General features: G+C 36.9%; 2 long non-coding RNA genes across 2 annotated transcripts; one reads left to right on the forward strand and one right to left on the reverse strand.

Annotated features, from left to right (window-relative positions):
* Positions 1-312: 312 nt before the first annotated feature.
* LOC126877280 (uncharacterized) lies at positions 313-1,491 on the reverse strand. Its single transcript, XR_007694893.1, has 3 exons — positions 1,230-1,491; positions 446-1,092; positions 313-347 (listed from the first exon to the last, which is right to left on the reverse strand). It is a non-coding gene; the product is annotated as an uncharacterized LOC126877280 (long non-coding RNA).
* Positions 1,492-11,632: 10,141 nt separating this feature from the next.
* Positions 11,633-13,144, forward strand: LOC126877277 (uncharacterized). The gene is made up of 2 exons (XR_007694890.1): positions 11,633-12,768; positions 12,856-13,144. It is a non-coding gene; the product is annotated as an uncharacterized LOC126877277 (long non-coding RNA).
* Positions 13,145-24,622: the final 11,478 nt, after the last annotated feature.

Raw genomic sequence — 24,622 nt, forward strand, 5'->3', positions numbered from 1 at the left:
ACAATCACGGCAGAAAATACATGCCGTTATAGATGTTTCCTGGTCAAGACTAATTTCCACGCGTTAAGAACATTGTAACCGGAATCTAGGAAGAACTAGCACTTCCTGGAATAATACTATTGTGTCCTCGATGAATGTCTCTCCGCAATGCCCTCGAGTGAGTTGTTTTTGTCTTTGGTCGTACGACGTCCGGGATGAGAATTCGGGGAACGGTTTTGCGCTGCTTTAATACTCGCACAACCATCCATCCATGGGACTGCATCTTTTTAGGAGGACCAGTGATTAATCTTTTCCCTTTAATCTTTAATTTTCATCTCTAATTTCTCATGAGGCTAAGATTCCTGCATCTTTTATCATAATAATTTATTAATACTATTAATAAATTGAGACAATTTTACACGTCGTATTTTGCGTTATAAGATGACTTGTAATTTGTAAAATTTACCTGTAAAATTCCTTTGTTTGTTTTACCGAAGCAATAGTTGGCATTTCTATACGACAATAAGAATTTGTTAATACTAATAATTTGTAAGGTTATCATGTTATCATTCTTCTAATGGATAGTATATTATTGAAACTTTTTTTAATATTGAAACGCGATATTTTTTTGGAGAAGAAGTGCATAGTAGTAAAGAGTTGAATTCTACGGACGTAAAAAGTGGACATAACATTTTCTGTACATGGAGTCGCCTGGCCTAAACATTTTATGATTTCCGGGCAAAAAACAGACGAATCCAGCGCTGATTTTAAAGCAGCTTCATCCAAATAAGCCACAATAAGAAATTCCCACGAAACAGTTGCGTTCATCCCCTTTCGAGGTCGCCGACCTCTTTGAATGCGTTTCAAGTGCGTCGTACCAATGAAACTTCGAGTTCTAGACTAATTTCTCGGCCTTTTGCGTTAAATTTAACCTTCCGCGTTAGTGTATTTCGGACGAGCTCCTATTTTACGCTTTCGTCGACTTCACCAACGTAACACGCAGCATCCGCAAGTAAAACTGTCTCTTAAATTTGATGTGACACCGATACACGACGAGAAGAATCACAATGCCATTTTTATTCCACTTCGTTAATTTTTCGTCGTAAGGTTTAGCTGTAAATAGGATTAAAAAAATTTAGATTAACGAGGAATTTAAAATTGATCTGTTAAATCAACAATTTCCATTAGTTGTCGATAGATTTTATAAACCTCAGATTACTGAGAAATTATACACATTGCAAAATATTTACCATTGGTTACCCACGCTACACGTAAATTTGATCAATCTACCAATGCACTAACACTGCAATAAATTTCTATTGCAACATTCCACGCTCCTTTGCCGCACCTTAAACTCCTCGCTAGATTTATTCCACCTTAAAGTGTCACATAACTCCTACGACACCGATATCAAATCTTAAACTCCACCAAATTCCAGAGAAACTTGATTTCGTCGAGAGTAAGAGATTAAACTTAAAAAGCAATTTATTTCATCTTTAAACTATCCCAAACTTCTTAAATATAATTTATATATATATATATATATATATATATATATAAAAAATATTATACACTTATTGTGTGCATTATATATTTCAAGAACTTTGCAATAAAAAATAAAACTTATTACATTTAAGATATGGTTATATCGCACAGGCTCGAATATGATAAAGAGGTTAAATAAATGTCTCGAATCTCCGCAACAAACTCACACAAACCACCTAAAACACGTATACACAATGTGCATTCACTACGAACTCGACTCCCATTCCCTGCCAAAATCACAGGCATGCAGAGTCAATTTCACTGCTCGAGCTAGTTGAATAGGGAAGAAGGTCGAGAGCTGGAGTTAAGGAGCATAGTTGGTAAAGAATCGCGTGCCGCCGCGCCATTAAGATCAAGCCCACGATCTCAACAATAAATATTAGACGGTTCTCTGACCTGCATTTCGCGTGCGACTCGGAACGATTCAAAAACGCGTAAATTTCCCATGAGTCGAATCAAACGTTCGCGATTTATCGCATTTAGGTTATATCGATATTGTCCACGAGTGGAGGCATTCAAACACAGATTGCTTTGTGTCACTCTATCGTAACTGCCCGTAATACATGATAATTTAATTTCGAATTCTTTCGAATATATGCACGTAACGAAAAATTTGTATTGGTTCGTCAATTGCAGACCAACCAGTTGTTAGCCAGTGAAAATAATGTAGATAATAATAGTGAAGAATTAGCTCGAGAAGAGTAAACAAACAAGGCGCCTTGATAAAAGGCACAATGTGGGTCCGCAAAGTGGTGGGATTTCGGCGCATGCGCATTGTTTCGCATCAACTTACAATTAGACATGCACGAAAGCTTCATTTCTGCCGCATACATACTTGGATTCGCGTGCATGAAATTCACAAAGTAGGTTATTGCTTGAAAAACAGCTTTAATCGAGCGAAGCTTTTAACCAGACTGAAATCAAGTCTTGGTTTCTTTAGAAATTCAGATGGAATAAGAGAAACCTATTTTATCTAGGTTAGGCTAGGATAAAGGTTAGGCTGCATCGGTTGGCTTATATGACTTTCCGGTGACTTTGAAGGGTAATACGGCGCCGGCGGTCGAGAAGGTAACTTCTCTATTGAACGAGATCTCGTTGATCTCGTCTAAGCAGGAAGAGTCTGTCGGCCCTTTGATTTTATACGAGTCTTTCCATTCACGATCGTGCGAGCTGACTACAGGCGACGACACGGACCCCCGACAAAACTGTCTGAGCCTATTCAAGGCGACGTCAAATAGTTTCACTCGGAGAGATGAATGGAGATAAGAATCACCGGAGCGTCTCTGTGCTTCGATGACAATGATATTTGGTCAATCCTCTTCTTGTTTCTCGTTTTGAAAGAAGGTTGTAAAAAAGAGTGCTACTAGATCGTCTAGGGAAATCACACGGTATATATTGCGTAATGCTATTGATTTATCAAAAATAACAAGAGGTTAAGGAGCTTTGGGGAGGTTGATTCAATTTTTTATAACCTGACATCTCTTTGAACAAATGTCTTAAGAAACGCTTGAATAAAATGTTAAAAAAAATAATAATTATGAAATCTTTTCCTGTATTTTTAGACAATAAGATTTACTATATCCTACGCCATAATAAGAATCAATTTGCTATGAACTGGTATCTCGGAAATTGTAAGAATTCAGAAAATATAAGGAGGCCGGAAGAGGTAAATGAAATCCACAGAAACATTGACCCAACCTCAGCCCAGTTAGCCAACAAACTAAAATATCTCGCTGCCTTTTCTATATTTACGACCAGAACGTGGTCATTAATTGAGTCTAGCGACTGCACCGTAGACGAGTCACTGACCGATGTTGCTTTAATGGATATGCGGAAAATCACGTGTTCCAGGTTCCAGGGATGTAGTTGTTTTCATTTCCGGAGAATACGGTCGACTCGCGTGTGTATACCAATCTATCTGAGGATAGGTGTTCCTTAGAATTACCAACTATATTACTTTCAACCTTGTGATTAAAATTTTTAAACGTCACTTAATAGCAATTCAGTCGAGTAAGCACAAACTTTCAAATGTCCTAATTTTCAAATCTTTATATTTTTTAATCTCAAAGATATTTTATTATTTGCCGTAGATCAAGCTTCGTGTTACCGGTACTGTAACATTACAATCCTACGAGAAGCAGAAAATAGTGAAAAAATCTGACCTAATAGATAGTAGTCAATATTCCTTTGACGCGTCTTATGCGAACCGCAGTTAGAGGAAATGCAAATAAGCTCTTGCGAAACGGTTTGCCGCACGACAAGCCTGCGAACAACGCCCAATGCAAGTTCGGTGGGAGTTACAGGAAGAGGGACGTCTAAAATCAACTAGGAATCCCTATTCAATCGTCTAATTTTCGATTCCGGCATCGAACTTCCCGAAGAAAATTAAATACAATTCCGACTCGAGATTTAATTTCAGTCTCGTAGCTAATGCAATCTAATCGCGTTTGCAAGGCTACGCTTCCGGTCAGAAGCCACGCGCTTCGATCGCGTACTTTCCGCATCGGAAGCGTACGCTTCGGTACGAACCGCGTCGATTTTCAAAGGAATCATTGGACACCGGAAGAAGAAGAAGGAGGAAGAATAAAAGCACGTAAACCGGCAGGAGGTCAATCGAGACAAAATCGATATCGTTGAAAGCCGAAAAAAGACCCGAATTTAGGCTACAGTACATATTCGAATTGAATATATTCAAGGTTTAGATTTTCTTCTCCTGAAAATTATAAACATAAATGAGTCGACAAGCGATCTTGAAAAGCGTCTGTTCCATCTAGATTATGTAAATTGCGTGAATTACCGTTAGCCATAATTCATAATTTATCGAAAAAGCGCGCTTCTTCTCAACTACGCTTTCCCCTACCAGCACCGACATTATCGGCAGATCGATAAGTATCAAAATACCACAAAGATATTAATCTCATCTTTCTTCTAACCGCGAAAAAATGCCGCGCAAATGATAAAACAACAGATCAGCCAGAAACATCGAATTCTCCACGCTTCCGACTGCAAGAAGAAAAACAAAGTTATTTGTGTATGATGGAAACGTCTCTGGACGATGCTCTTAAGCGGTCGAGTGCGCGCGAGAATAGCATCGCGGATCGGCATTTCCACGGTGAGGATTGTAAAACGGTTACGCAGATGATGGATCATACGCATGGACCGTAGAGACTATCGTGAATGATGGATCAGACACACATACGCGTTCTTCGCTCTTCCGATATTTTTCGTAACAACTGCTGCGATCTCGTCATTGGAAACGATCTCGGGAAATTCAATCGAATATCGAGGAAATTTATAGAAAGCTACAGCTGTGTTCGAGCATTATTCTAGAGAAAAGTGATTAACTCTATGAGACTAACGATACAATACGTCTCAAGATAACTTTTAGGAAAATGATTGTAAAATTCTTTAAAATTCTTTCGACACTTTTCGGTATATTCTTGTCATTGATTCTGAAAGTATTTGATTAATTTGCTGGTTAATAGGAAGTTGGTTAAAACCGAAGTTAGTTAAAGAAATAAGTAAACACGAAACCCGTGGATACTCTAGACATATGATTCTACCTGCACGCGACAAAAATATTCATGATCTGAACAAGGAAAGAAGTGTTGTTAGATTCGCGTCATGCTGCAAATGAAAGATTTACAGCTCGAACCCAATTATCTGTTACATTACATTCTCGGGCACGTGTAGGCTGAACGTCATGATATATGAACACAAGTATAGAAAGAACAACATGGATATTTCGCGCGAAGAAAACGAAGCTTCACATATACAGTGTATAACCACTCGACAGTATTTGCTCACGAAAAATACGAGTTGTTAAAGTCTAACAAAAATTACGTATACAGTGGCAAAGAAGAAAACTGTTATGCCGTTTACTCTTATTTCTAATTGACAGAAAGTCGTCAACGAACAAAGAGCGCTTTTTCTTATCCTCTGTACCTTCGCGAAGCAATCACAGAAATTCTCCAAAATGCTTCGTGTCGACTAAACAAAGAAAAAAAAAAAAAATGACAGCTGCTAAGAGCAAACTACCTCCGGAATTTTCTTCGTTTCTAAGTGAACCAGGAAGAAAGAAGGGAAGGGTTAATGACGCCGAAACTGAAGAGTGGCCACGGATCGTTTGAAAGGGGCCACGACAACCGTTACGATTCAGTCGCACCTGTTCCTCTTCCTAGGTTACCACGCCGAACCATTGCGCGCTTTTACGAGCGTTCCCGCGATAGTTTCCTGGCACTTGCTCGCCCTTTCATCGAAGGGTCGATCGGTTAATTTAAACTCTCGAAGGCTTTGTCCAGTCGGTAACATCGATAAGCTTAAGTCGAAATACGGATTTCTCGTAAATTCAGAATTTTATTGCCACCAGGATGTATATGGAGGCGACAGATGAAGAACACGATGTAAATTAGATTTCTTGCTTTTATAGAGAAGCAATTTTTAAATTGAACACCAGTCGTCGATCGGTTCTGTAGATCGTTTTTAATAACAAAATAAATTTGGTTAGTCCATAAAGGTTTGTTCGTGTGAATCTTCCCATAGATCATCCGTAACGTAAATACCGCTATAACCGGCTGCAGATACATTTTCCTTGAACATGTGGCGGCACTTGACAGTAAACTTCCCAACAGTTTACGTCGCGTGACGCACGACACAAAGACCCTATACCTGCGGACAAGATGATTGCCAGATGTCGATACATTCGTACCGAATATTTCCAGCTAGCCAAGGGACCGCTATAAATCTTAGGATTTATTTTAGCTAAGGTCCTCCAAAGAGACAAACAGTCTTTGTTTATCAGTCTCGAAGTCGACCACCTACCACGGGGACACACGAGAAATCTGCTATCTCTCACGTACGACGCTGCCCGCTAGCAACACCCTCTCAAAGCTTTTCTCAACGAATCCGATGCCTTCGCATCCTTAGACACATCCCAACGAGTCTTCCTCCGCAGCAGCATCGCGACAAAAATGTCAGTCTATTACCGCGAGTTACCGCAGTATATCACGATCGTTATACTTACACGGTTCGAGCCGAATAATTATCTAAGCTCTCGACATCTCGTGCAATCATTGTCCGCACTCGCAGCGTATCTCGAATCGTAGCTATCCAAGCTCTATCTTATAACCGCGCATTCGCGAACCGAATACAATCGCGAATCCTGTATCAAGTGTACTCATTGACATTAGAGTGAATAAACATTTATCGTTCAAGAAATCTGAGAAATCTGAGTCGAAAGAGAACACAGCTAAGTGTCCCTTACCCTTTAGGGAGAAGAAAATCCCACGCACCTAACCCCAACCCGAATACTAGCCTCACAGCCTCACGACTAGTTGTTCATTCCGAATTAACTAGCTCGATGATGGCCCAGCAACCGCGACCAGGCTCTCCGGAGCAGACTCGCAGCTACCCCGTTCTACCCCCCCCCCCCCCCCCGTGGCAGAAGTGTAGCAGAACTCTCCGCACTAACGACGCTAACACTACAAAGAAAAGGAAAATAGAAACAGCAACGCAAATAAACACACACAACAGGTTCGCCGTATTGGAATCCTCAAACGACGCCATGGAAATCGTAGAACCGCCACCAAACCAACACTCACAGAGAATCCCCCCTCCCCCACCAATATTTGTGGACGACGTCATTGACATACAGACAATGATCAAGTCCCTAGAGAGAGATATCAGCAAGGAGGAATATAACCTTAAGATAAGCAACAACAAAGTAAAAATACTACCGACGAACCCAGAAGCTTACAGAAAACTCACCAAGACACTCAGGACCCTGAACGCCAACTTCCACACCTACCAGCTCAAACAGGAAAGGCCTTTCCGGGTGGTCCTACGAAACATACACCACTCAGCAGACATAGACGAACTAAAATACGAACTCTCAAAACTCGGCCACGAAGTCATCAACGTAAGTAATATAAGGCATAGAGTCTCGAAAGACCCGTTATCCTTATTCTTCCTAGACATTAAACAAAAGCCGAACAATAAGGAAATCTACAACATCAGTCGCCTAATGAACGCGATAGTAAAGATCGAACCACCGCTCGTGAAAAAAGAAATAGTGCAGTGCAAAAGGTGCCAAAGGTACGGTCATACGCAGAAATACTGCAACCATACTTTCCGCTGCGTTAAATGCGCAGGCACTCACTCCACTGACCAGTGCGCCAAATCACCGGAAACCCCAGCGAAATGCATCCACTGCCAAGGGGACCACCCTGCCAACTACAAAGGCTGCCCAGCATATAAAACACTATACACGAACAGGTACCCTAAGCTCAGAGCAAAAGAGGTATCCAACCAAACACCCAGCCCGCCGAAATTCACGACTACCCCAACCCCCTCAACCAACCAAACACCCAGTCCTACCATCTCCAAATTCATCTCCACCTCAACCTCCTATGCCCAAGCAGTACAAGGCATCCAAAATAACCCGAACAGCCAAAGGAACCTTCCCCAAAACAGTGTCCCCAACCCACCTAACACAGACAACTCCTCAAGGCTTGAAAAGCTAATAGAGAAACAATCGGAGCAAATAAATCACTTGCTATCGCTACTAACACTCATCGTGGAAAAATTAGCACGCCCCGACTCAAAATAAAACCAAGGCGCATAGCACTCTGGAACGCCAACGGTCTAGCGCAACACAAACTTGAACTAGAACTCTTCTTAAAACACCAGCAAATCGACGTAATGCTCGTATCGGAAACCCACTTCACCGACAAGAGCTACCTGAAAATAAATGGTTACAAATTCTACCATACCCAACACCCCAGCGGAAAGGCCCACGGTGGCACCGGAATAATAATCAAAGCAAGTATTAAGCACTACGAACTTCCATCATTCCAGAAAGACTACCTCCAAGCAACAAACGTAGCAATAGAAGACTGTCATGGCTCAATCACCACCTCAGCAGTATACTGCCCTCCCAGACACTCCATCGCCAAAGAAGACTTTGATAACTTCCTGGACACCCTGGGCAATAGATTCATAGTTGGAGGAGACTATAACGCCAAGCACATCCAATGGGGCAGCAGACTGGTTACAGCAAGAGGCAAAAACCTCTTAAACAGCATAATAAACAACAACCTCAACTACCTCACCACATACGAACCCACATACTGGCCCACTGACACCAACAAAATACCCGACCTTCTCGACTTCTTCATAACTAAAAATATCCCATCAAGACACGTCCAGATCAACTCCTCGGCTGATCTCTCCTCTGATCATTCTCCCGTGATAGCAACAGTCAGTTCAACAATCATCGAGAATACACCTAATGGCTCCATTCACAACCAACACACCAACTGGCAGCTCTTCAGAGAAGTCTTTACACACTCGACCTCAGAGCCTTCACCCCACTAAAAACAAAGGAAGATATCGAAGCAGCCACGGAATACTTAAACACGAGCATAATAAACGCAATCCGCCTTTCCACACCGACAAAGCCATCTAACAGCAAACAAGAATATCCCCAATACATACTAAAAAAAAAATAGCAGAAAAACGTAGACTAAGAAGAGTATGGCAGACCCATAGAACACCGGAGGACAAACGCAAACTTAACAACGCAACTAGAAAGCTATCCAGAACCTTAAGAAACTATAAAAACGACTGTTTCCATAAATACCTCGCCAGCTTATCCCCCACAGCCGACGCCAACTACTCACTATGGAAGGCCTCCAGGAAACTCACACGCCCCCCACAAATAATCCCACCTATCCGCCGTCCGCAAGGTGGATGGGCGCGAAGCCCTATAGAAAAAGCCGACCTGTTTGCAAAACACTTGTCAAAAGTATTCAAACCCCATTCCCCCAAAGCCGCCGCGGACGTTACTGAATACCTGCACACCCCCTTCCAAATGTCCCCTCCTATCGAACCCTTCTCCTCTGCAGAGACTATAGAAACAATCAGTCGCCTAAACCCCAAGAAAGCAGCAGGACACGACCTAATAGGCAATAGAGCAATCAAGGAACTTCCCACAAAAGGGATAGCACTCATCACATCGATTTTTAATGCTATCCTTCGCCTGGAACACTATCCTAAGGCTTGGAAAATCTCATTGATTACCCTCATCCCTAAACCCGGTAAACCGATATACGAAACCTGCTCCTATCGCCCAATCAGTCTTTTACCTACCCTGTCCAAACTATTCGAGAAGATGCTCACGAACCGACTCCTTCCAATCCTAGAGAACTTGAAAACACTCCCAGATCACCAATTCGGCTTCCGAAAACATCATTCTACAGTAGAGCAAATCCACCGCTTAACTCATACGATCAGCCAAACACTCGAAAAGAAAAAATATTGCTCAGCGGTTTTCCCAGACATCCAACAGGCATTCGATAAAGTATGGCATGAAGGGCTACTATACAAACTTAAAAAGATCCTACCCCACCCCTACTACTCCATCCTAAAATCTTACCTAACCAATAGACAATTCATGGTTAAATGCCTAGACGCCACTTCCGCAACATTCCCAATAGAAGCCGGCATACCCCAAGGTAGTGTCCTCGGACCCCTACTGTACTCCATCTACACTGCCGACCTACCTATATCAAACGATATAACAATAGCGACATTTGCAGACGACACAGCGCTATTGGCTACCCACGCAGACCCGGTAATAGCCTCATCCACTCTCCAGCGAAGTCTCGACTCCATGGAAAAGTGGTTTCACAAATGGGGCTTCAAAGTCAACGAAAAGAAATCCTCACATGTAACCTTCACGCTCCGAAAACAAACCTGCCCCCAGGTCACCATCAACAATGCAACAGTTCCTAGCAGGGACACAGTCCGATACCTGGGCATGGACAGGAGACTAACGTGGAAGACACACATCTCAGATAAAAGGAAGCAACTAAAGGACAAACTAAAAAAACTCTATTGGCTCACGGGCCGACGCTCCAAACTAAATATACAGAATAAAATTACCCTCTACAAGACCGTAATAAAACCTGTCTGGACCTACGGAATCCAACTATGGGGAACAGCAAGTAACTCCAACATTGAAATACTCCAACGCTTTCAATCGAAAACGCTAAGATCCCTAATTGACGCACCTTGGTATGTAACCAATGAAACAATACACCGCGACCTCAAGATACCCACCGTCAAAGAGGAAATAGCAAAATATAGCGACAGATATAGCAAAAGAATCAACAAACACCGAAACCCCCTAATCACTGGACTACTCGATACGACGGACCAGATTCGCAGGCTGAAGAGGCACTACCCGCTAGACCTAAACGTTAGATTCATTTAATTATCCAAATTAAGCATATGCACTTACTTATATTACTTATAAATTATACCTATCTATAATAAGTATTAACTTATTGTAAATAAACAGCCATGTCACTGCGCCACGCCAGAAAAATTACTGAAAATTCTCAACGCGAGAATTGATTGTAATCTCAACAAATAAATAAAAAAAAAAAAAATACAATAACACATTTCATTTTAAATTAAAACGAGAATAAATACTATTGTGTATAAATTTAATAGAACGACACACGTGATTTGTAGTCAACACTGTGACAGTTTGTGCAATTACCTTTTAATCGAGTGGAAACGAGAGCATTTTCAAATTTCTATTAACCAACGGTATTATCAATCAATTTTAACAATGATTGAAGGTTGCAAAATTAAATATAAAATGATTTATTAATAGCATACGTAGTGTTAAATTTGCAAACAAGCAGCGTATCTTTTAAGAATAATAAAGACACCAGAAAATAAAGATAATATTCTAATTACATTGCAAATTAATGAATAATTTAAGAAATGTATTTTTGTTATATTAATGTATCACAGATTCTAGGTAAAGTATTAATTTAATTTACTTATTATTTAGGAGATTGTATTTGAAATATAATTACAATTTGTAAGGTGTAATCAGCACACCTTTAAGCTAGTAGATATTTGGTAGCAGTTCTCAAGTCTTTGTGCAATATAGCACAATTGAGTTTAACCGAGTTTAATCCCTTTGACCAGCCAGCTTCCAATTTCATTTATGGCATAATCTCCTGACAATTTCATGCCCTTCAGAAGAAACACAATATCCTATTATCGTTTTGTGATCGTTGAATATGATCCGTTTTCTGTTGTTTTTAGATTCAAGTGACGAAAACTTATGAAATGATATTTTAAGTTTAAACTGATCAATTAATTTAATTAATTGATTTATTGTAGCAACAATGGTAAATTGTTTAAATAGAGAAAGAAATTTACAACGAAAAATGTATGAATGTAATATTTGAAATCTAAAATGATAAATTATTGTGCGAAAATAATAAAACTCGCAATGTCAGCACATGGTCTCATTAGAACGTGTTTAACGAGCGTAGCGTAAGCGTGAAAATGAAAACGTTGAGGCTCTCGTGGTGTAAAAAGGCTAAATTCCTCATAAAAATACAAGAAATGAGAGGGAACGTTCGCCCTTGAACACATAAAACCAAAAAAAAAAAAAAAAAAAAAAAAAAATAGAAAAGGAAAAAAACCACAAATTTTAGTGAAGCTATTTTACTGAAACTTATATCATTTTAACAGCTATATATAAAACGTTGAATTATTTCCTTTCGCGCAGAGCAATTTTACTTCAAATTTCTAGCTTCAGAATGATAATTACGTATTTGTAATTATCAACAAGCTTTAAAAATATGGAATATTCAGCCAGATGAAATATAGGTAAAGTATTTAGAAGAAAAAAGATTGAAATGTTTTATGTAAAACGATTAAATTAAGTGGTTGAGTTTGAAAATTTGACTCGGTTTAATAATTCAATGGAAAAAATATTCGCCCTATGAAAAAAAATTCATGTTCCTGTCGATATATCGGCGAGGTGCTCCTCTACTTTCGACTGCTCTGCAATTCAAATGCAATACTCGAATATACATGGCGAAAGAAATGGAAATTGAGGAATTTAAGGGAACCAATTACTCTCGCGTCGACGTAACTTCAAAATGTTTCACGTGTCGGTGTTTGCGAAATGAAGTTCGTCGTTATCCGATTAACACGCTTGCAGATGCGTTCTTTTTGTTGCAAAGTAAATGGACAAATTGTGAACAAATAATGTTTACAATTACATCAAAATTAATGTCCTAAACTTTACCAAGAATTATTAAAAATCCCTGCGTATTGCTTACGTAATGTTGATATTGAGTAGTACCATACATAACCTCAACATTATGATACTTACAAACATCGCTAAACAAGTAGTGCGAACGATGTCGAGTAAGTATTCACTATGTAAAAAGTATTTATAGATAAAAAGTATGGGAAATATATAACCGAATGTATTTAACTTTTCCAACATTTTAGCATTTCGCTTGGCGTTGGTACAACTTGAAGTAAATGAAGTAAAACGCAAAAATGTAGAGCGGGCAGTTTCCTACATTTCTAGCGCAAAAGAGCGCAATGCTGATATTATAGCTCTTCCTGAATGCTTTAATTCACCATATGGAATACGTAATAATTTGTTTTTTTTTTCAATAATTTACCATGTGTGTAACAACTATATAGAAAAAAGTAAAAGTAGACAAATTACCTTACCGTTTATACTTCCATAAAGATTGTGAATTGAGTCGAGAATATAGGATTTCCCCATTTTCATGATTATCGTGATTTTTGTATAAATATATTTTTTAAGATACTAATAATTAGGTACTTATAAATTGGTATTATCAATTATTTTGCATTTATAATTCCGCCTCTAGTATAAGTGTTAATTGAAAACTAACTTTATGTTTCAAAAAGTACTAGCAAAGTCGTAGAGTAACAAGCCACTGATGCTAACACAAATAGCATTGTCGTAATTAAATATTTCTAAATATTCATTTTTCATTTTGAACCTGTAGAAACAATTTATTATATATACTGTTAGCTAAGTAATTGCATATTTAATTAAGTCGAGATATAAAACTTAGTTATTTTAATAATTTAAAAAATAAAAAACTGACAAAAATTTCAATTTAATTTATGGTTGGAACAAAAGACAGAGTTATTTTTCATTAATTGAAATATTGCAATGCAGAGTACTTTCGAAAATACGCCGAGAGTATTCCTGATGGTGAAACGAGCGTTGCTTTATCGAATGCAGCTAAAGAAAACAACATCTATGTAGTTGGTGGTACGATGCCTGAAATAGAGGGCGATAAATTGTACAATACCTGTACTATTTGGGGTCCCGATGGAACTTTGATAGCAAAACACCGAAAGGTAAGTAATATATTCCTTTATGGCTTTGAATTTGAAAATATTGGGGTGAAGAAAGTGACTCTATCTAGGAATAATTTAGGAATATACATATGTACATACGTATACTATAACCAATTCTATAATTTACGGTTTATAAAATACGTTATGATACGGAAAACGCCCATTTTTGTTGTAATGTGTAATATAAATTTTTCACATACGAAAATACTTATTTTTTCTCCTTTTTAAACATTATTAAATGATAAGATTTTTTAATAAAAGAAAGTGATAAAAACGCTGTCAGTTATTAAATAAAAAATAATTAAAGTTTAGGAGTTGGTAACTTTGATATTAAATTACAAAAGTTGCAGCAATAGAATTAGCGACTACATTTTTATGTTATTAGGTACATCTATTCGACATCGACATTCCTAATAAGATTACTTTTCGAGAGAGTGATTCACTCAGTCCTGGTAACTCCCTAACGACGTTCGATGTGAAGGGCTGCAAAATAGGTATTGGCATATGCTATGATATTAGATTCGAGGAAATGGCACGCATTTATCGGAACAAAGGTACAGTAACTTAATCGATCAATACTTAACTAGCAAAAAATTAAATATCTGTATAAAAAGAAGCTTAATTTAAAAAACCAGTATATTTGCTGAAAATGAAACAAATAAAAGAATTAAAAGCACAATAAGAGGACTGTCCTCGCATATTCAGAAATGATGGAATGTGAACCGTGCAACTACGAAGTTAATTGGTATTCGGTGGCTTCATATTTCCTGCTTCTCTGGGTTAGGTTGCCAAATGCTGATATATCCAGCGGCATTCAATATGACCACTGGACCACTGCACTGGTCATTACTTCAGCGTTCCAGAGCGAATGATAATCAATTATACGTTGCTTGCATATCACCGGCTCGTGTTCCTTCAGCAAGTTACGTCGCATGGGGGCATACACAGTTGACCAATCCCTGGGGAGAGATTCTTTACGATTTGGAAACTCAAGAGAATATGGCAGTCACCGATATCGGTAATTTACAGCTTAAAATTAAAAGCGAGAGATCCATGATGTAATTAATTTTTAGTCTCGCTAATTTATCGATTTAGCCATCTTCCTCTGTATTTGTTGAATTTATTAGTAAGCATTACTTATTACTTCGTATGTTTCTTTTTTCTAACAGATCTAAAAGTTGTTGAGGAAGTAAGGGCTCAGATACCTACATTTTCTCAGAGACGTACAGATTTGTACGACACTGTCTGTAAGAAGGAGTAACTCTACACTAAAACAGAAAATGTTTTTTTATAATATTTCTACTACAATATCCTTTTTTTGCGAATTATTACTAATTTCTTATCATTTGTACTAAATGAATGACTCAATTAAGAAAACCAAAACGTTATAAATAATAATCTGTATATCTTGTGTATCAACATGTAATTGGATATTATAATAATATAGGAATGCTATAATAATATAGGATAATAATATAGGAGAATAGAATAATAATATATAATAATAATATGCTTTTAAACACCTTTAATATCGATCACATAAATTGTTATAATTCACAATGATTACGCATACATAAAAGACCCCTTGATAGTAAAATTTACGATCAAAAGGCAATTACGTATCGTTTAACAACATTTAATTTATAACACCTTTTAAACATTTAGACAGATTAACACATAACACTTCTTATATATAAACATCAATTCGAAGTTATCAGCTTGGAGAAATTGGTCGATTAATACCTGTAGATTGTCTGTCTCGATGAAAGACTTAAAGAGAGCAAAAACATGATAATGCCGCTAATATAATATTCCTTCTTTCTTGTACCTGTCTGCCTCTCAGGTCGTTTTACTAATTACAATAAGTAATTTCGTCTTCTTTGCGCTCTCTTTTAACGCATTCGAGACCGAAAGAAATTCATATCAGTCAGTAGGCAAGGGTATAGTATACATATTTTATATATAACTTATGTAGTAATGTATATATCATGTTAATTTCATATTTTTTTCAATATAGAATTATTATATATATATATATATATATGACTGTACATAATACATTATAGAATAACATAGTATATAATTTTATATTTTAAAAATATGAGGCATACTATTTAAGATTGTCATCGATTTAAAATCAAAGTATGAAAAGGATACCCTGGAGAGAGTAAAACACAGAATCATTCTAACTAAACATTCAGATCGTACCGACACCTAGGTATCGTTTTACAATTAAATCTCGGTCTCGAATGGATTAAAATGAAATACATACTTGCAGCTTCAACATCTTCAATATCGAGGAGATTCAAACTTTACAAATAAAAGCGGCCTGTTCCCCTTTCCACGACAGACTCTCATACCATATCCGCTCTTATCCAGGCTTTTACTTGAAACCAGCAATGCGTTCATTTACAATTTAAATTTACCCGGACCATCCACTGAATCGTCAGCCCTTTATAAATATATAATGAACCCAGAACATGTGCCTGTGCCCCTGGTATCGATGTTCGGCTTGTGATGTTCGTACCGGAACCTTCGCACAATTTCAATTTGTCACGCGTGAACATCGATTCTTCCAAGGGTCACAGCTTTATGCGGCTAAATCCTTTAGAACGATTAAAATGATACTAATGATATGGTATTTTTTACAAAGATTTAACATATCCATAAAATAGGAAGTTTCGTGCTCTCCTATTTTATATTAATTATAAATTAATAAGTTTTATATGTGTTATTTATAGATCTAATAAATTTTGTATTGGTTTACAGCAGGTGCTCCGGGTATAAACAGACGACAAACGAACAAATAGAAATTCAAACTATTGTCGTTGTTTAACTCGCATGGGACTATAAGCTCGAATTGGACTTAAACGTTACGATCGTCGAGAATAATTACTATATGTACCCTGTACGACGGGCAGAGAATCTTAAGTTATTAACGGCAATTCCTTTGTGCATAATTCAGGTTTATTAACAACCTGTAATGGATAATCATCGATGAACTCTTTTTGAATAAAGTTCACATTTATAAAGCAAACACTATAAAATACGACAGGACAATTGTAATCGATAAATAACATTTTATTAGGATATTATAAGAAGCTAAGATATCGAGGTACATTAAAATTGAGTCCGCTGCAACCCTCATGACATTTAAAATGCTACGCGTATATTGAGTAAAGTTGTTATATTAAATATAATCATATTAAATACAAGCTCGTCCGCTGGATTCCCAAATTATTTGGTTAAATACTTTGAATACGAGAATACCGAGTGTTAACAGTAGTAAATCCTCTATATGGTATGTTTACTTTGCTATCTTGAATAGGTAAATAACATTTCACTTTAACGCATTTAACCAATATTAACATTTAACATTTAACATTTAACCAATATTATACGCATATGCACATAATGTTACTGTTACATATAATGATATATACGTAGATATACACGTTAATTAAATCCTCTATATGGTATTTTTATATCAGTATCGTAAACATTGTAAACCGGAAATCTTTTATTACACACGTACATATACAGTCAATATTATTGTTACATATAGTGATACATACGTTGATCCACACATTAATTAAATCCTCTATATAGTATTTTTACTTTGCTATCTTGAATAGATAAATAATCTCGAATATAGACATACAGGTACACTTACGTTGATATACACCTTTGTACAAGGTGTCAAAAAATTTTTTATCACAGCGTTTTTTTAAGACGATTTTATAGCTTCGAAATTGATCTTGACACGATTTTCAATGTCAAATTATTTTTCTATTGCATCATGTGATACTCATTAGGAGGAACGAAACTTCTGTTTTCTTAGAAAAAATGTTTGAAATTTCATTAATTCCTAGATTGATTTTATTTATACTTTAAGGTCAGATATGACATCAAATAATGTCAATACTAATATCTAGTTATTTGTCAATTTACAGCATCTGAAAAACAAGACATCTTCGAGACAGCGTGGGTTTTCTTTCCAACTTTCTTAACTTTCAACAATAAAATTTTCGTCAAACGATACAATCTATCCAACAAAGTTCTTGTAGACAGCCAATCTCGTAAGAACATAGATCTTCTTCAAGTATTATTCTTCACAATGCTTCGTGTGGAATTTCTACTTGACGAGTTATTATTAAACGATTAAAAGCTTATTATTATACGATAATGTAATATCGTAGAATAGCTTTGATTGGAGATCGGCTGAAATTAGAAAACACCGTGTACGCCGTCTTTTTGTGGTTTGTTTACATCCAAGAGCGCCTAGTAACAGTGACGCGAGAAAAGATAAGCAGCGTCAAAACAGAAGTACGGTTTCATATTTCAAGGAGTGGCAATCGAGAGGCCAGAGTATGTGAGCCGAAAAGTGTGTGTGTGTGTGTGTGTGAGTGTGTGTGTGTGTGTGTGTGTGTGTGTGTGTGTGTGTGTGAGTGTGTGTGTGTGTGCGTGTGTGTGCGTGCAGGACCGAGCAGGAATTGGCGAGGTTCAGAGTTGATCGAGACGTCGAAGCATAGAGTCGTTAGAATTGAGTTGCGAGTGTTGTCGAGTGTTAGAGTTGCTAGTGAGAGAGAGAGAGAGAGAGAGAGAGAGAGAGAGAGAGAGAGTTACCAAATAGTTGTCAAGTTATTTGATGTAAATACGAGCGTTGCATTTAGTTTTCCTGTTAATCAAACATCGTTTCTCTGTCTGTATTTTCTGTCTGTAATATCTGTATTTTCAATCCATTATTAATAAATTATAATTAATCGGACAAAATTACACCTTTAATATATTCCGATATTACAATAACTTACTTTTTTCTACGTCAATGGACACGAAAGACGTTGAGTGAGGAATTAGAACAAGTGTGGATCGTTGGAAACCACTATGCTGCGGTCTACCATTCGTTTTACCCTATATATACCACGGAACAAAGGATAATTTTCACCGGCTTGGCTATGGCTACTGGTGTGGATCCAAGTATTCGGGCCATACTAGACGCTATGCAGAAGCAGAACGAAATCAAGTTAAGAAAACTGTTAAAGGAGACTATTAAAGCAGCGACTAGTCGGAGTTATCAGGGTAGTTTAGTTTCTAATAATTTGAACAAAAGCTTGGAGAAAACAGACGTTACTGTAGGAAATGAAGAAATGGTTTTGAAAGAATTTTCAAAAGAATTGCAGTCTAATGTAGAAAATTCTTATGAAAAGAAAGTATCAATTGACACCGCTTCACAGGATTATATTTTCATTAAAACAGACTTAATGTTTGATGTCAATAGCTCAACAGAATACCAGAAAGAGTCTGTGAAACGAAGGAAAGAAGATATTGCAGTATTGTATAATGATTTGTCACCATCTTCGTCACAAGATACTCAAAATTTACAAGAACGGTTCGACAAAAAAAGTAAAAGTTTAGGAGAAGCAGAAAAAGATCATAACAAGAAGGATAATATTTCAATGAGAAATATTTTGGACGGCGATACAAATAAAGAAAACCAAATTGAAACGAAGGAATTAGAAGCAGTTAGTAAATCAACTGCTGAAAATGATACAAAATCAATAGACAACGTTGAACAAAATATATCATTAGAATCCATACAAAAAGCAAGAGATAATGCTTACAATAATGAACATTTGCTTATAGAAGAAGACCAAATGATGACAGCGAAAAATGCGTGTGACACTACAGAATAAAAAACTTCAGCAGATCTTATGTCGAGAAATTTAGATGCTAATACACAAGAGAAGTCTTTAGAGAATAAAGATGACAAGAATCCATCTCCATCTATGTTAGATAGTAGTAAACGGAGCAGTCGTTATAATGTTGCTGCAAAGCCTGCTACTTCGCCAAAATTTGAAGAAATTGTTTATAATCAAACCAGACAATCAAACACAAATAAAATTTTGCGAAGCGCTTTAAAGACGAAATTAATCGAAGACAAGTCTGAAATAATTAATAAACAAAAGGCATCGGAAAATGTAGAAAATAAATTTGCCAAAGAAGAAAAAAGAGGTGTTAAACAAAAATCAATTTCAGATAGTGAAAACGAAACAACTGATAAGTTCGTCAACGAAGGCAAGTTCTTTTAACGAACACAGCTAGTGATAGCGATAGGTATAAATCTGTAGAAAATGATAATGCAGTAACGGGTGTAATAGCAACTGATGAAGCGAAACATAGAGGCAGACCTAGGAGATCGGATAAAGTCGAAGTTAAAGAAGATGAAAATACAAGTGTAAATTCCGACCAATTGCGGGGAGACGTAACCGCGAGGAGAGACGTCAACGGGGGTCGTACGATTATATCAATCGACACCACGAATTGATCGATCCCCTGATTTCCGTTGAGATAATAGGGGTGATTGAGTTTGTATAACACTGTGATTCACTGAATTATAAATTATATATTTCCAACACTTTACAGATTACACTGACGTAGAGAAATAAATAGTTAACAACTTGTCGCACGAAGATGTGATAGATATGTACGCTAGAGCAGGGCTCTTATAATGGAGATTAATGTATTAATGTACTTAGCACTATAATATATTTAGGAGAGAAGATGTATGTTCGACAACACCGAGAACCGACAAAAGATTTTCGTAAAGTATGCGACTCTCGCGCTATGTGTAGACTGCCGCGTTAGGCGTTAGTTTTTAGACTGACTGTCGCTCTTTTTCTAATACAGAAGAAAAGTTCGGTGTGGGTATGCCCCTGTGCCTAAAGAACGCGGATTCGTTGTCCCCACTTTCGTTAGGAAAAGTGAGGGTAACGAACCGCGGTGTCGATTGGTCATGACCTGCACTACTGCTCGAAGGGATGAGTAGGAAGTCTCCTACCATCGTGGTGGATAGATGACTGTGTGCGTGAGGAAAACATAGCTTGTTTTATTAGAGGGCTATTCGGATTTTCCTAATGGGTGCATACCCGCTTTCTCCGTGTTTTAAGTACGTCTAATAAACCCAAGGACCTCTCTAAAAACCGACTGTGTTTCGAGAATATTTTTAAGCTTTAGAAATTCTTCAAGACAAACGGATTGAAGACACATGGCGAAACACTACAGGGAAGTGAAAGTTATGGTGGGTCCTTAGGTTTATTGAGGGTCGAAGTGACGTTACGCAGGCTGGTTGTTGTCCGGTGGTGCGAGCTGGCGCGGGCTGGCGTGCAGATGTTTTAGGCGGCGTAACACCAAGGAAGATCCTAGAAAATGAGAAGGGTGGATTAGAAGAACGAAGAAAACTCGAAGAAGATACAGAAGAAGAAACTACAGAGACAGAAGTCAATTCAAAAGGTATATTAAATAATAAGTGCGATTTACTTGATACCGAACTTATAATACTTATAAATTATACCTATCTATAATAAGTATTAACTTATTGTAAATAAACAGCCATGTCACTGCGCCACGCCAGAAAAATTACTGAAAATTCCCAACGCGAGAATTGATTGTAATTTCAACAAATAAATAAAAAAAAAAAAAAAAAAACTTGATACCGAAAGAGCTATTGAAATTAATGATACGGTTCAAGATATTAAATTTACTGAAGGTAGAAGCCGAACTCAAAATGATATGGAAGATGTAGTAGAAGATTCACAAGAATTATCTAATAAAAGTAAGTTATCAGAAATAAGGATTGCACTTAACAAAATTGAATATACAAAAACTATTTTACGGAATAAAAAGAATTCATTAGAAAGAGAAAGAGGAGTAAGGGAAAAGAAGAAAATGTACAGACAGAAATTATTTCAAAAAATATATCAGATGATAAATGTGATTTGCTTTAGAAAAAAAAAAAAAAAAAAAAAAAAATATTATCCACAAACTACATTAGGAATTTATCTATTTTAGTGAGGAGAAAGAGAAAGGATAGAGGAGTTGATCAATAGACTGTGGATTTTGAAGCGTTTATGAAAAACTTACAATTTTAATAAAATATTCAATGTAAAGTCTTTGTTATAATATTCAGATAGATAGATGAAAAAAAAACTGAATTTGCATAATTACTCATGGCTTATTGATCAATCATGCGACTCGTTCAGAGGTAACTCGAGTTGTAAAGGCGACAATTTATTAAAAATGGTATATCTGACGTACGATGCATTTGTTCGTGTAAAACTATTTAAATAAGTATAAAAATCACGCGAAAAAAAAATCTACTGAAAATAATGTTGAACTAGTTAATAATAATAAATCATATAGTGAAACACAAACCTTAAATCAAGATTTTAAGTTCAAGAAAAAAAAAAAAAAGAAAAAAAAAGAAGAAAGAAGTTGATAAAATGACAGCAACATGTAGCAGCAGGCGAGAGAAAATAGGCCAAATTTCTAAAAGAAGAAACGATGCTCAAGAACTCGGAATTTCTCGAGTGGATATGCTAAACAACGAATTTAATGAACAGTTGAAAGAACGTGAAACAGCAATAGAAGACTTACATCAAATGTTAAAGCATCAATCGGAAATTCATAAAGTTACCTTAAATGAAGCAAGTTTGAAAATAGGAGAACTGCAGAGTGCAGTGTATCAATGTGCACTAAAAATGCAAGCAACGTGACGATTACTTTTAGAACACCACAAGCACCACGAAAACACAATCAAGACCAAACAAGATCAAGTTCAAAAGTGAAGTTACGTGAGCTTATTACTGCTAACGACCAAAAATTGAATTACGATCCCGAGCATCAACTCGCTGATCTTCAAGTAGAATGTTCCGACAAAGACAGGACGACACAAGAGTTCGAGAAACACATAGAGGACATGAAGGAGGAAGTGCAAAAATTAGAATTGCAACTCGACGAGTTACAAAAAAAAGAAAAACACACACGCACGTAAAAAGAGTTCAATCTTTTGGAATACAAATTGAAGAACTAACAATAAAATTAGAAGAAATAACACAGAAGAAATAAGTCACAAATATGAAATTGCCTGATGGCTGATGTTGATCGTTGACGTTTATAGCGAAAGAATTCCGTCAACGGCGCCATCTGGATCCTTGTTGAAAAATTAAACAAGCCGCAATAGCACCATTACGCTCATCACCCAGAGTAGCGTTTGTCGCTGAGTCGAGGAGCTGGAGGATTTCTTATACTCAAGGACATAAATTTTACCACTTCCGGTAACGTTCTTCAGGTGATCGAGGCATTCGAAATCACAACATTCTTTTCCAAGGCGAAATTTTCTGCATGGCTGTAGTAAAAAGAAATCGATCAATTGTACAGATCAATCGTCACTCGACTGCTCGAGAATTCAGGTCATCCAGAGAATAGAATAGAGAAAAATGTAGAAAATGTGGAAAAATGTAGTGCGATCATCACGGTGGGAGGAAATAGGGGGATAGGGACCAAATGAATGAACGAGATGTTAAGGACAACTGACGATAAGTTCTTCTTTTGTCGAGAATTGCATGTTTGTGAATGGTTTGTGGGTGATTAGGTGGAGAGAATTGAAGAGTTTGGAGGTGACTGGAAGAGTGTTTTGGGCAAGGTAGATTGCAGAATGGTTGCGGTAGCATTGTGTTAATTATGGGTTTGTACATGTAATCTTTGTATGTATCACTACATACAACCTAACGTATATTTTTAATAATACATCAGAGTTTTAGTTATTTCATAGCTATGAATTTTATACTCTATAATCTTGACGTTTTATTTCACAGAAGCGTTTGAATATCCATAAAAATTAAATGAACCAATGTATTCATTATCTTATAGAGAAGATATATTATTTTTAATTATGTTCCAATTATTTATCATGATCCTGATTTCCTTATTCTGAAAATTTGAAAGGAAGTTTTGTAGTTTGATACTTTCAGCGACAAAGGGTCAATATTGCTTTAGTATATTTCGTCACATATACATGTATATCTATATATCCACCGAAAATGCGCTCTTGTAGACAAACGCTCGATTCGCGTCATAGCTTTTAAAGCTCGTCGCATCTCAATCCGTTGGAAAAAGTTTTTCCTGTAGCATATTTTATTTTTACGAACCAACAAGGTCTTTGTTTATTTCCTTCTTTTTTTTGCTCCAATTCCCCCATTGTTTTTTCAAGGATAGTATTTCAGAGCCATTAGTCAAGTTCATTGTAACAATAAACGTACGTTTCGGAAACATTTTGTGCTGTGAAACAGAATACACTAAAGTTTGAAGGTCACATCGATTTTCGAAAGTTTATAAATGGAGGTGTATGACAGTATCACCAGCTGTTGCTGTCCCCAAGCGCCAAAATACGTTCTGACTACTATTTTATGTATCTCACAGAAGTATGTCTTCATTCATCATCTCCCATGCCATCCACCAACGTGTTCTTAACATGTTATCTCCTAGTAAAATATTGATGTTGAGTCAGATATCCAACTGAATAATCTTTTCGGTGTCTACTATAAGACATTTAAAACCAAGGCTCGTACACACGTGTGCTTATACGTCAGATGTAATACTTAACACGAAACCTGCTTATATTAATATTAAATTTATGCATAGTAGGATGTTCGACCTTTGTAAAAATGAAATTATAATACATTTCATACAGTTTCACCGTGGAAAAGTGAATCTTTCTAGCATGTCCACGCAAATGCAGGGGAGGGGAGGACTGTGCATGCACCAAACAACTTTACGTTCGTAATTTTTCACACAAATGTACAACTGTAGGGAAAAAATTATCTCTGATTTTTCGGATGTTAGGAATCGACAATATCGCATAACGGAATGCCGTGTTCTACGTATTCTATTTTTGTTACGACGAAGTTGTGGTACAAACGAAGTCCACATAAGAATAGTACAACAAAATCGGTTGAGGTTAGGTTATCGTGCAGATATCGCGGCTTTTGCATTGGAAATCACGCAACTGCCAGTCTCGTCGTTCCTTGTAAAC

Source organism: Bombus huntii, unplaced genomic scaffold, assembly GCF_024542735.1.
Source record: "Bombus huntii isolate Logan2020A unplaced genomic scaffold, iyBomHunt1.1 ctg00000141.1, whole genome shotgun sequence".
Taxonomy (NCBI): Eukaryota; Metazoa; Arthropoda; class Insecta; order Hymenoptera; family Apidae; genus Bombus; species Bombus huntii.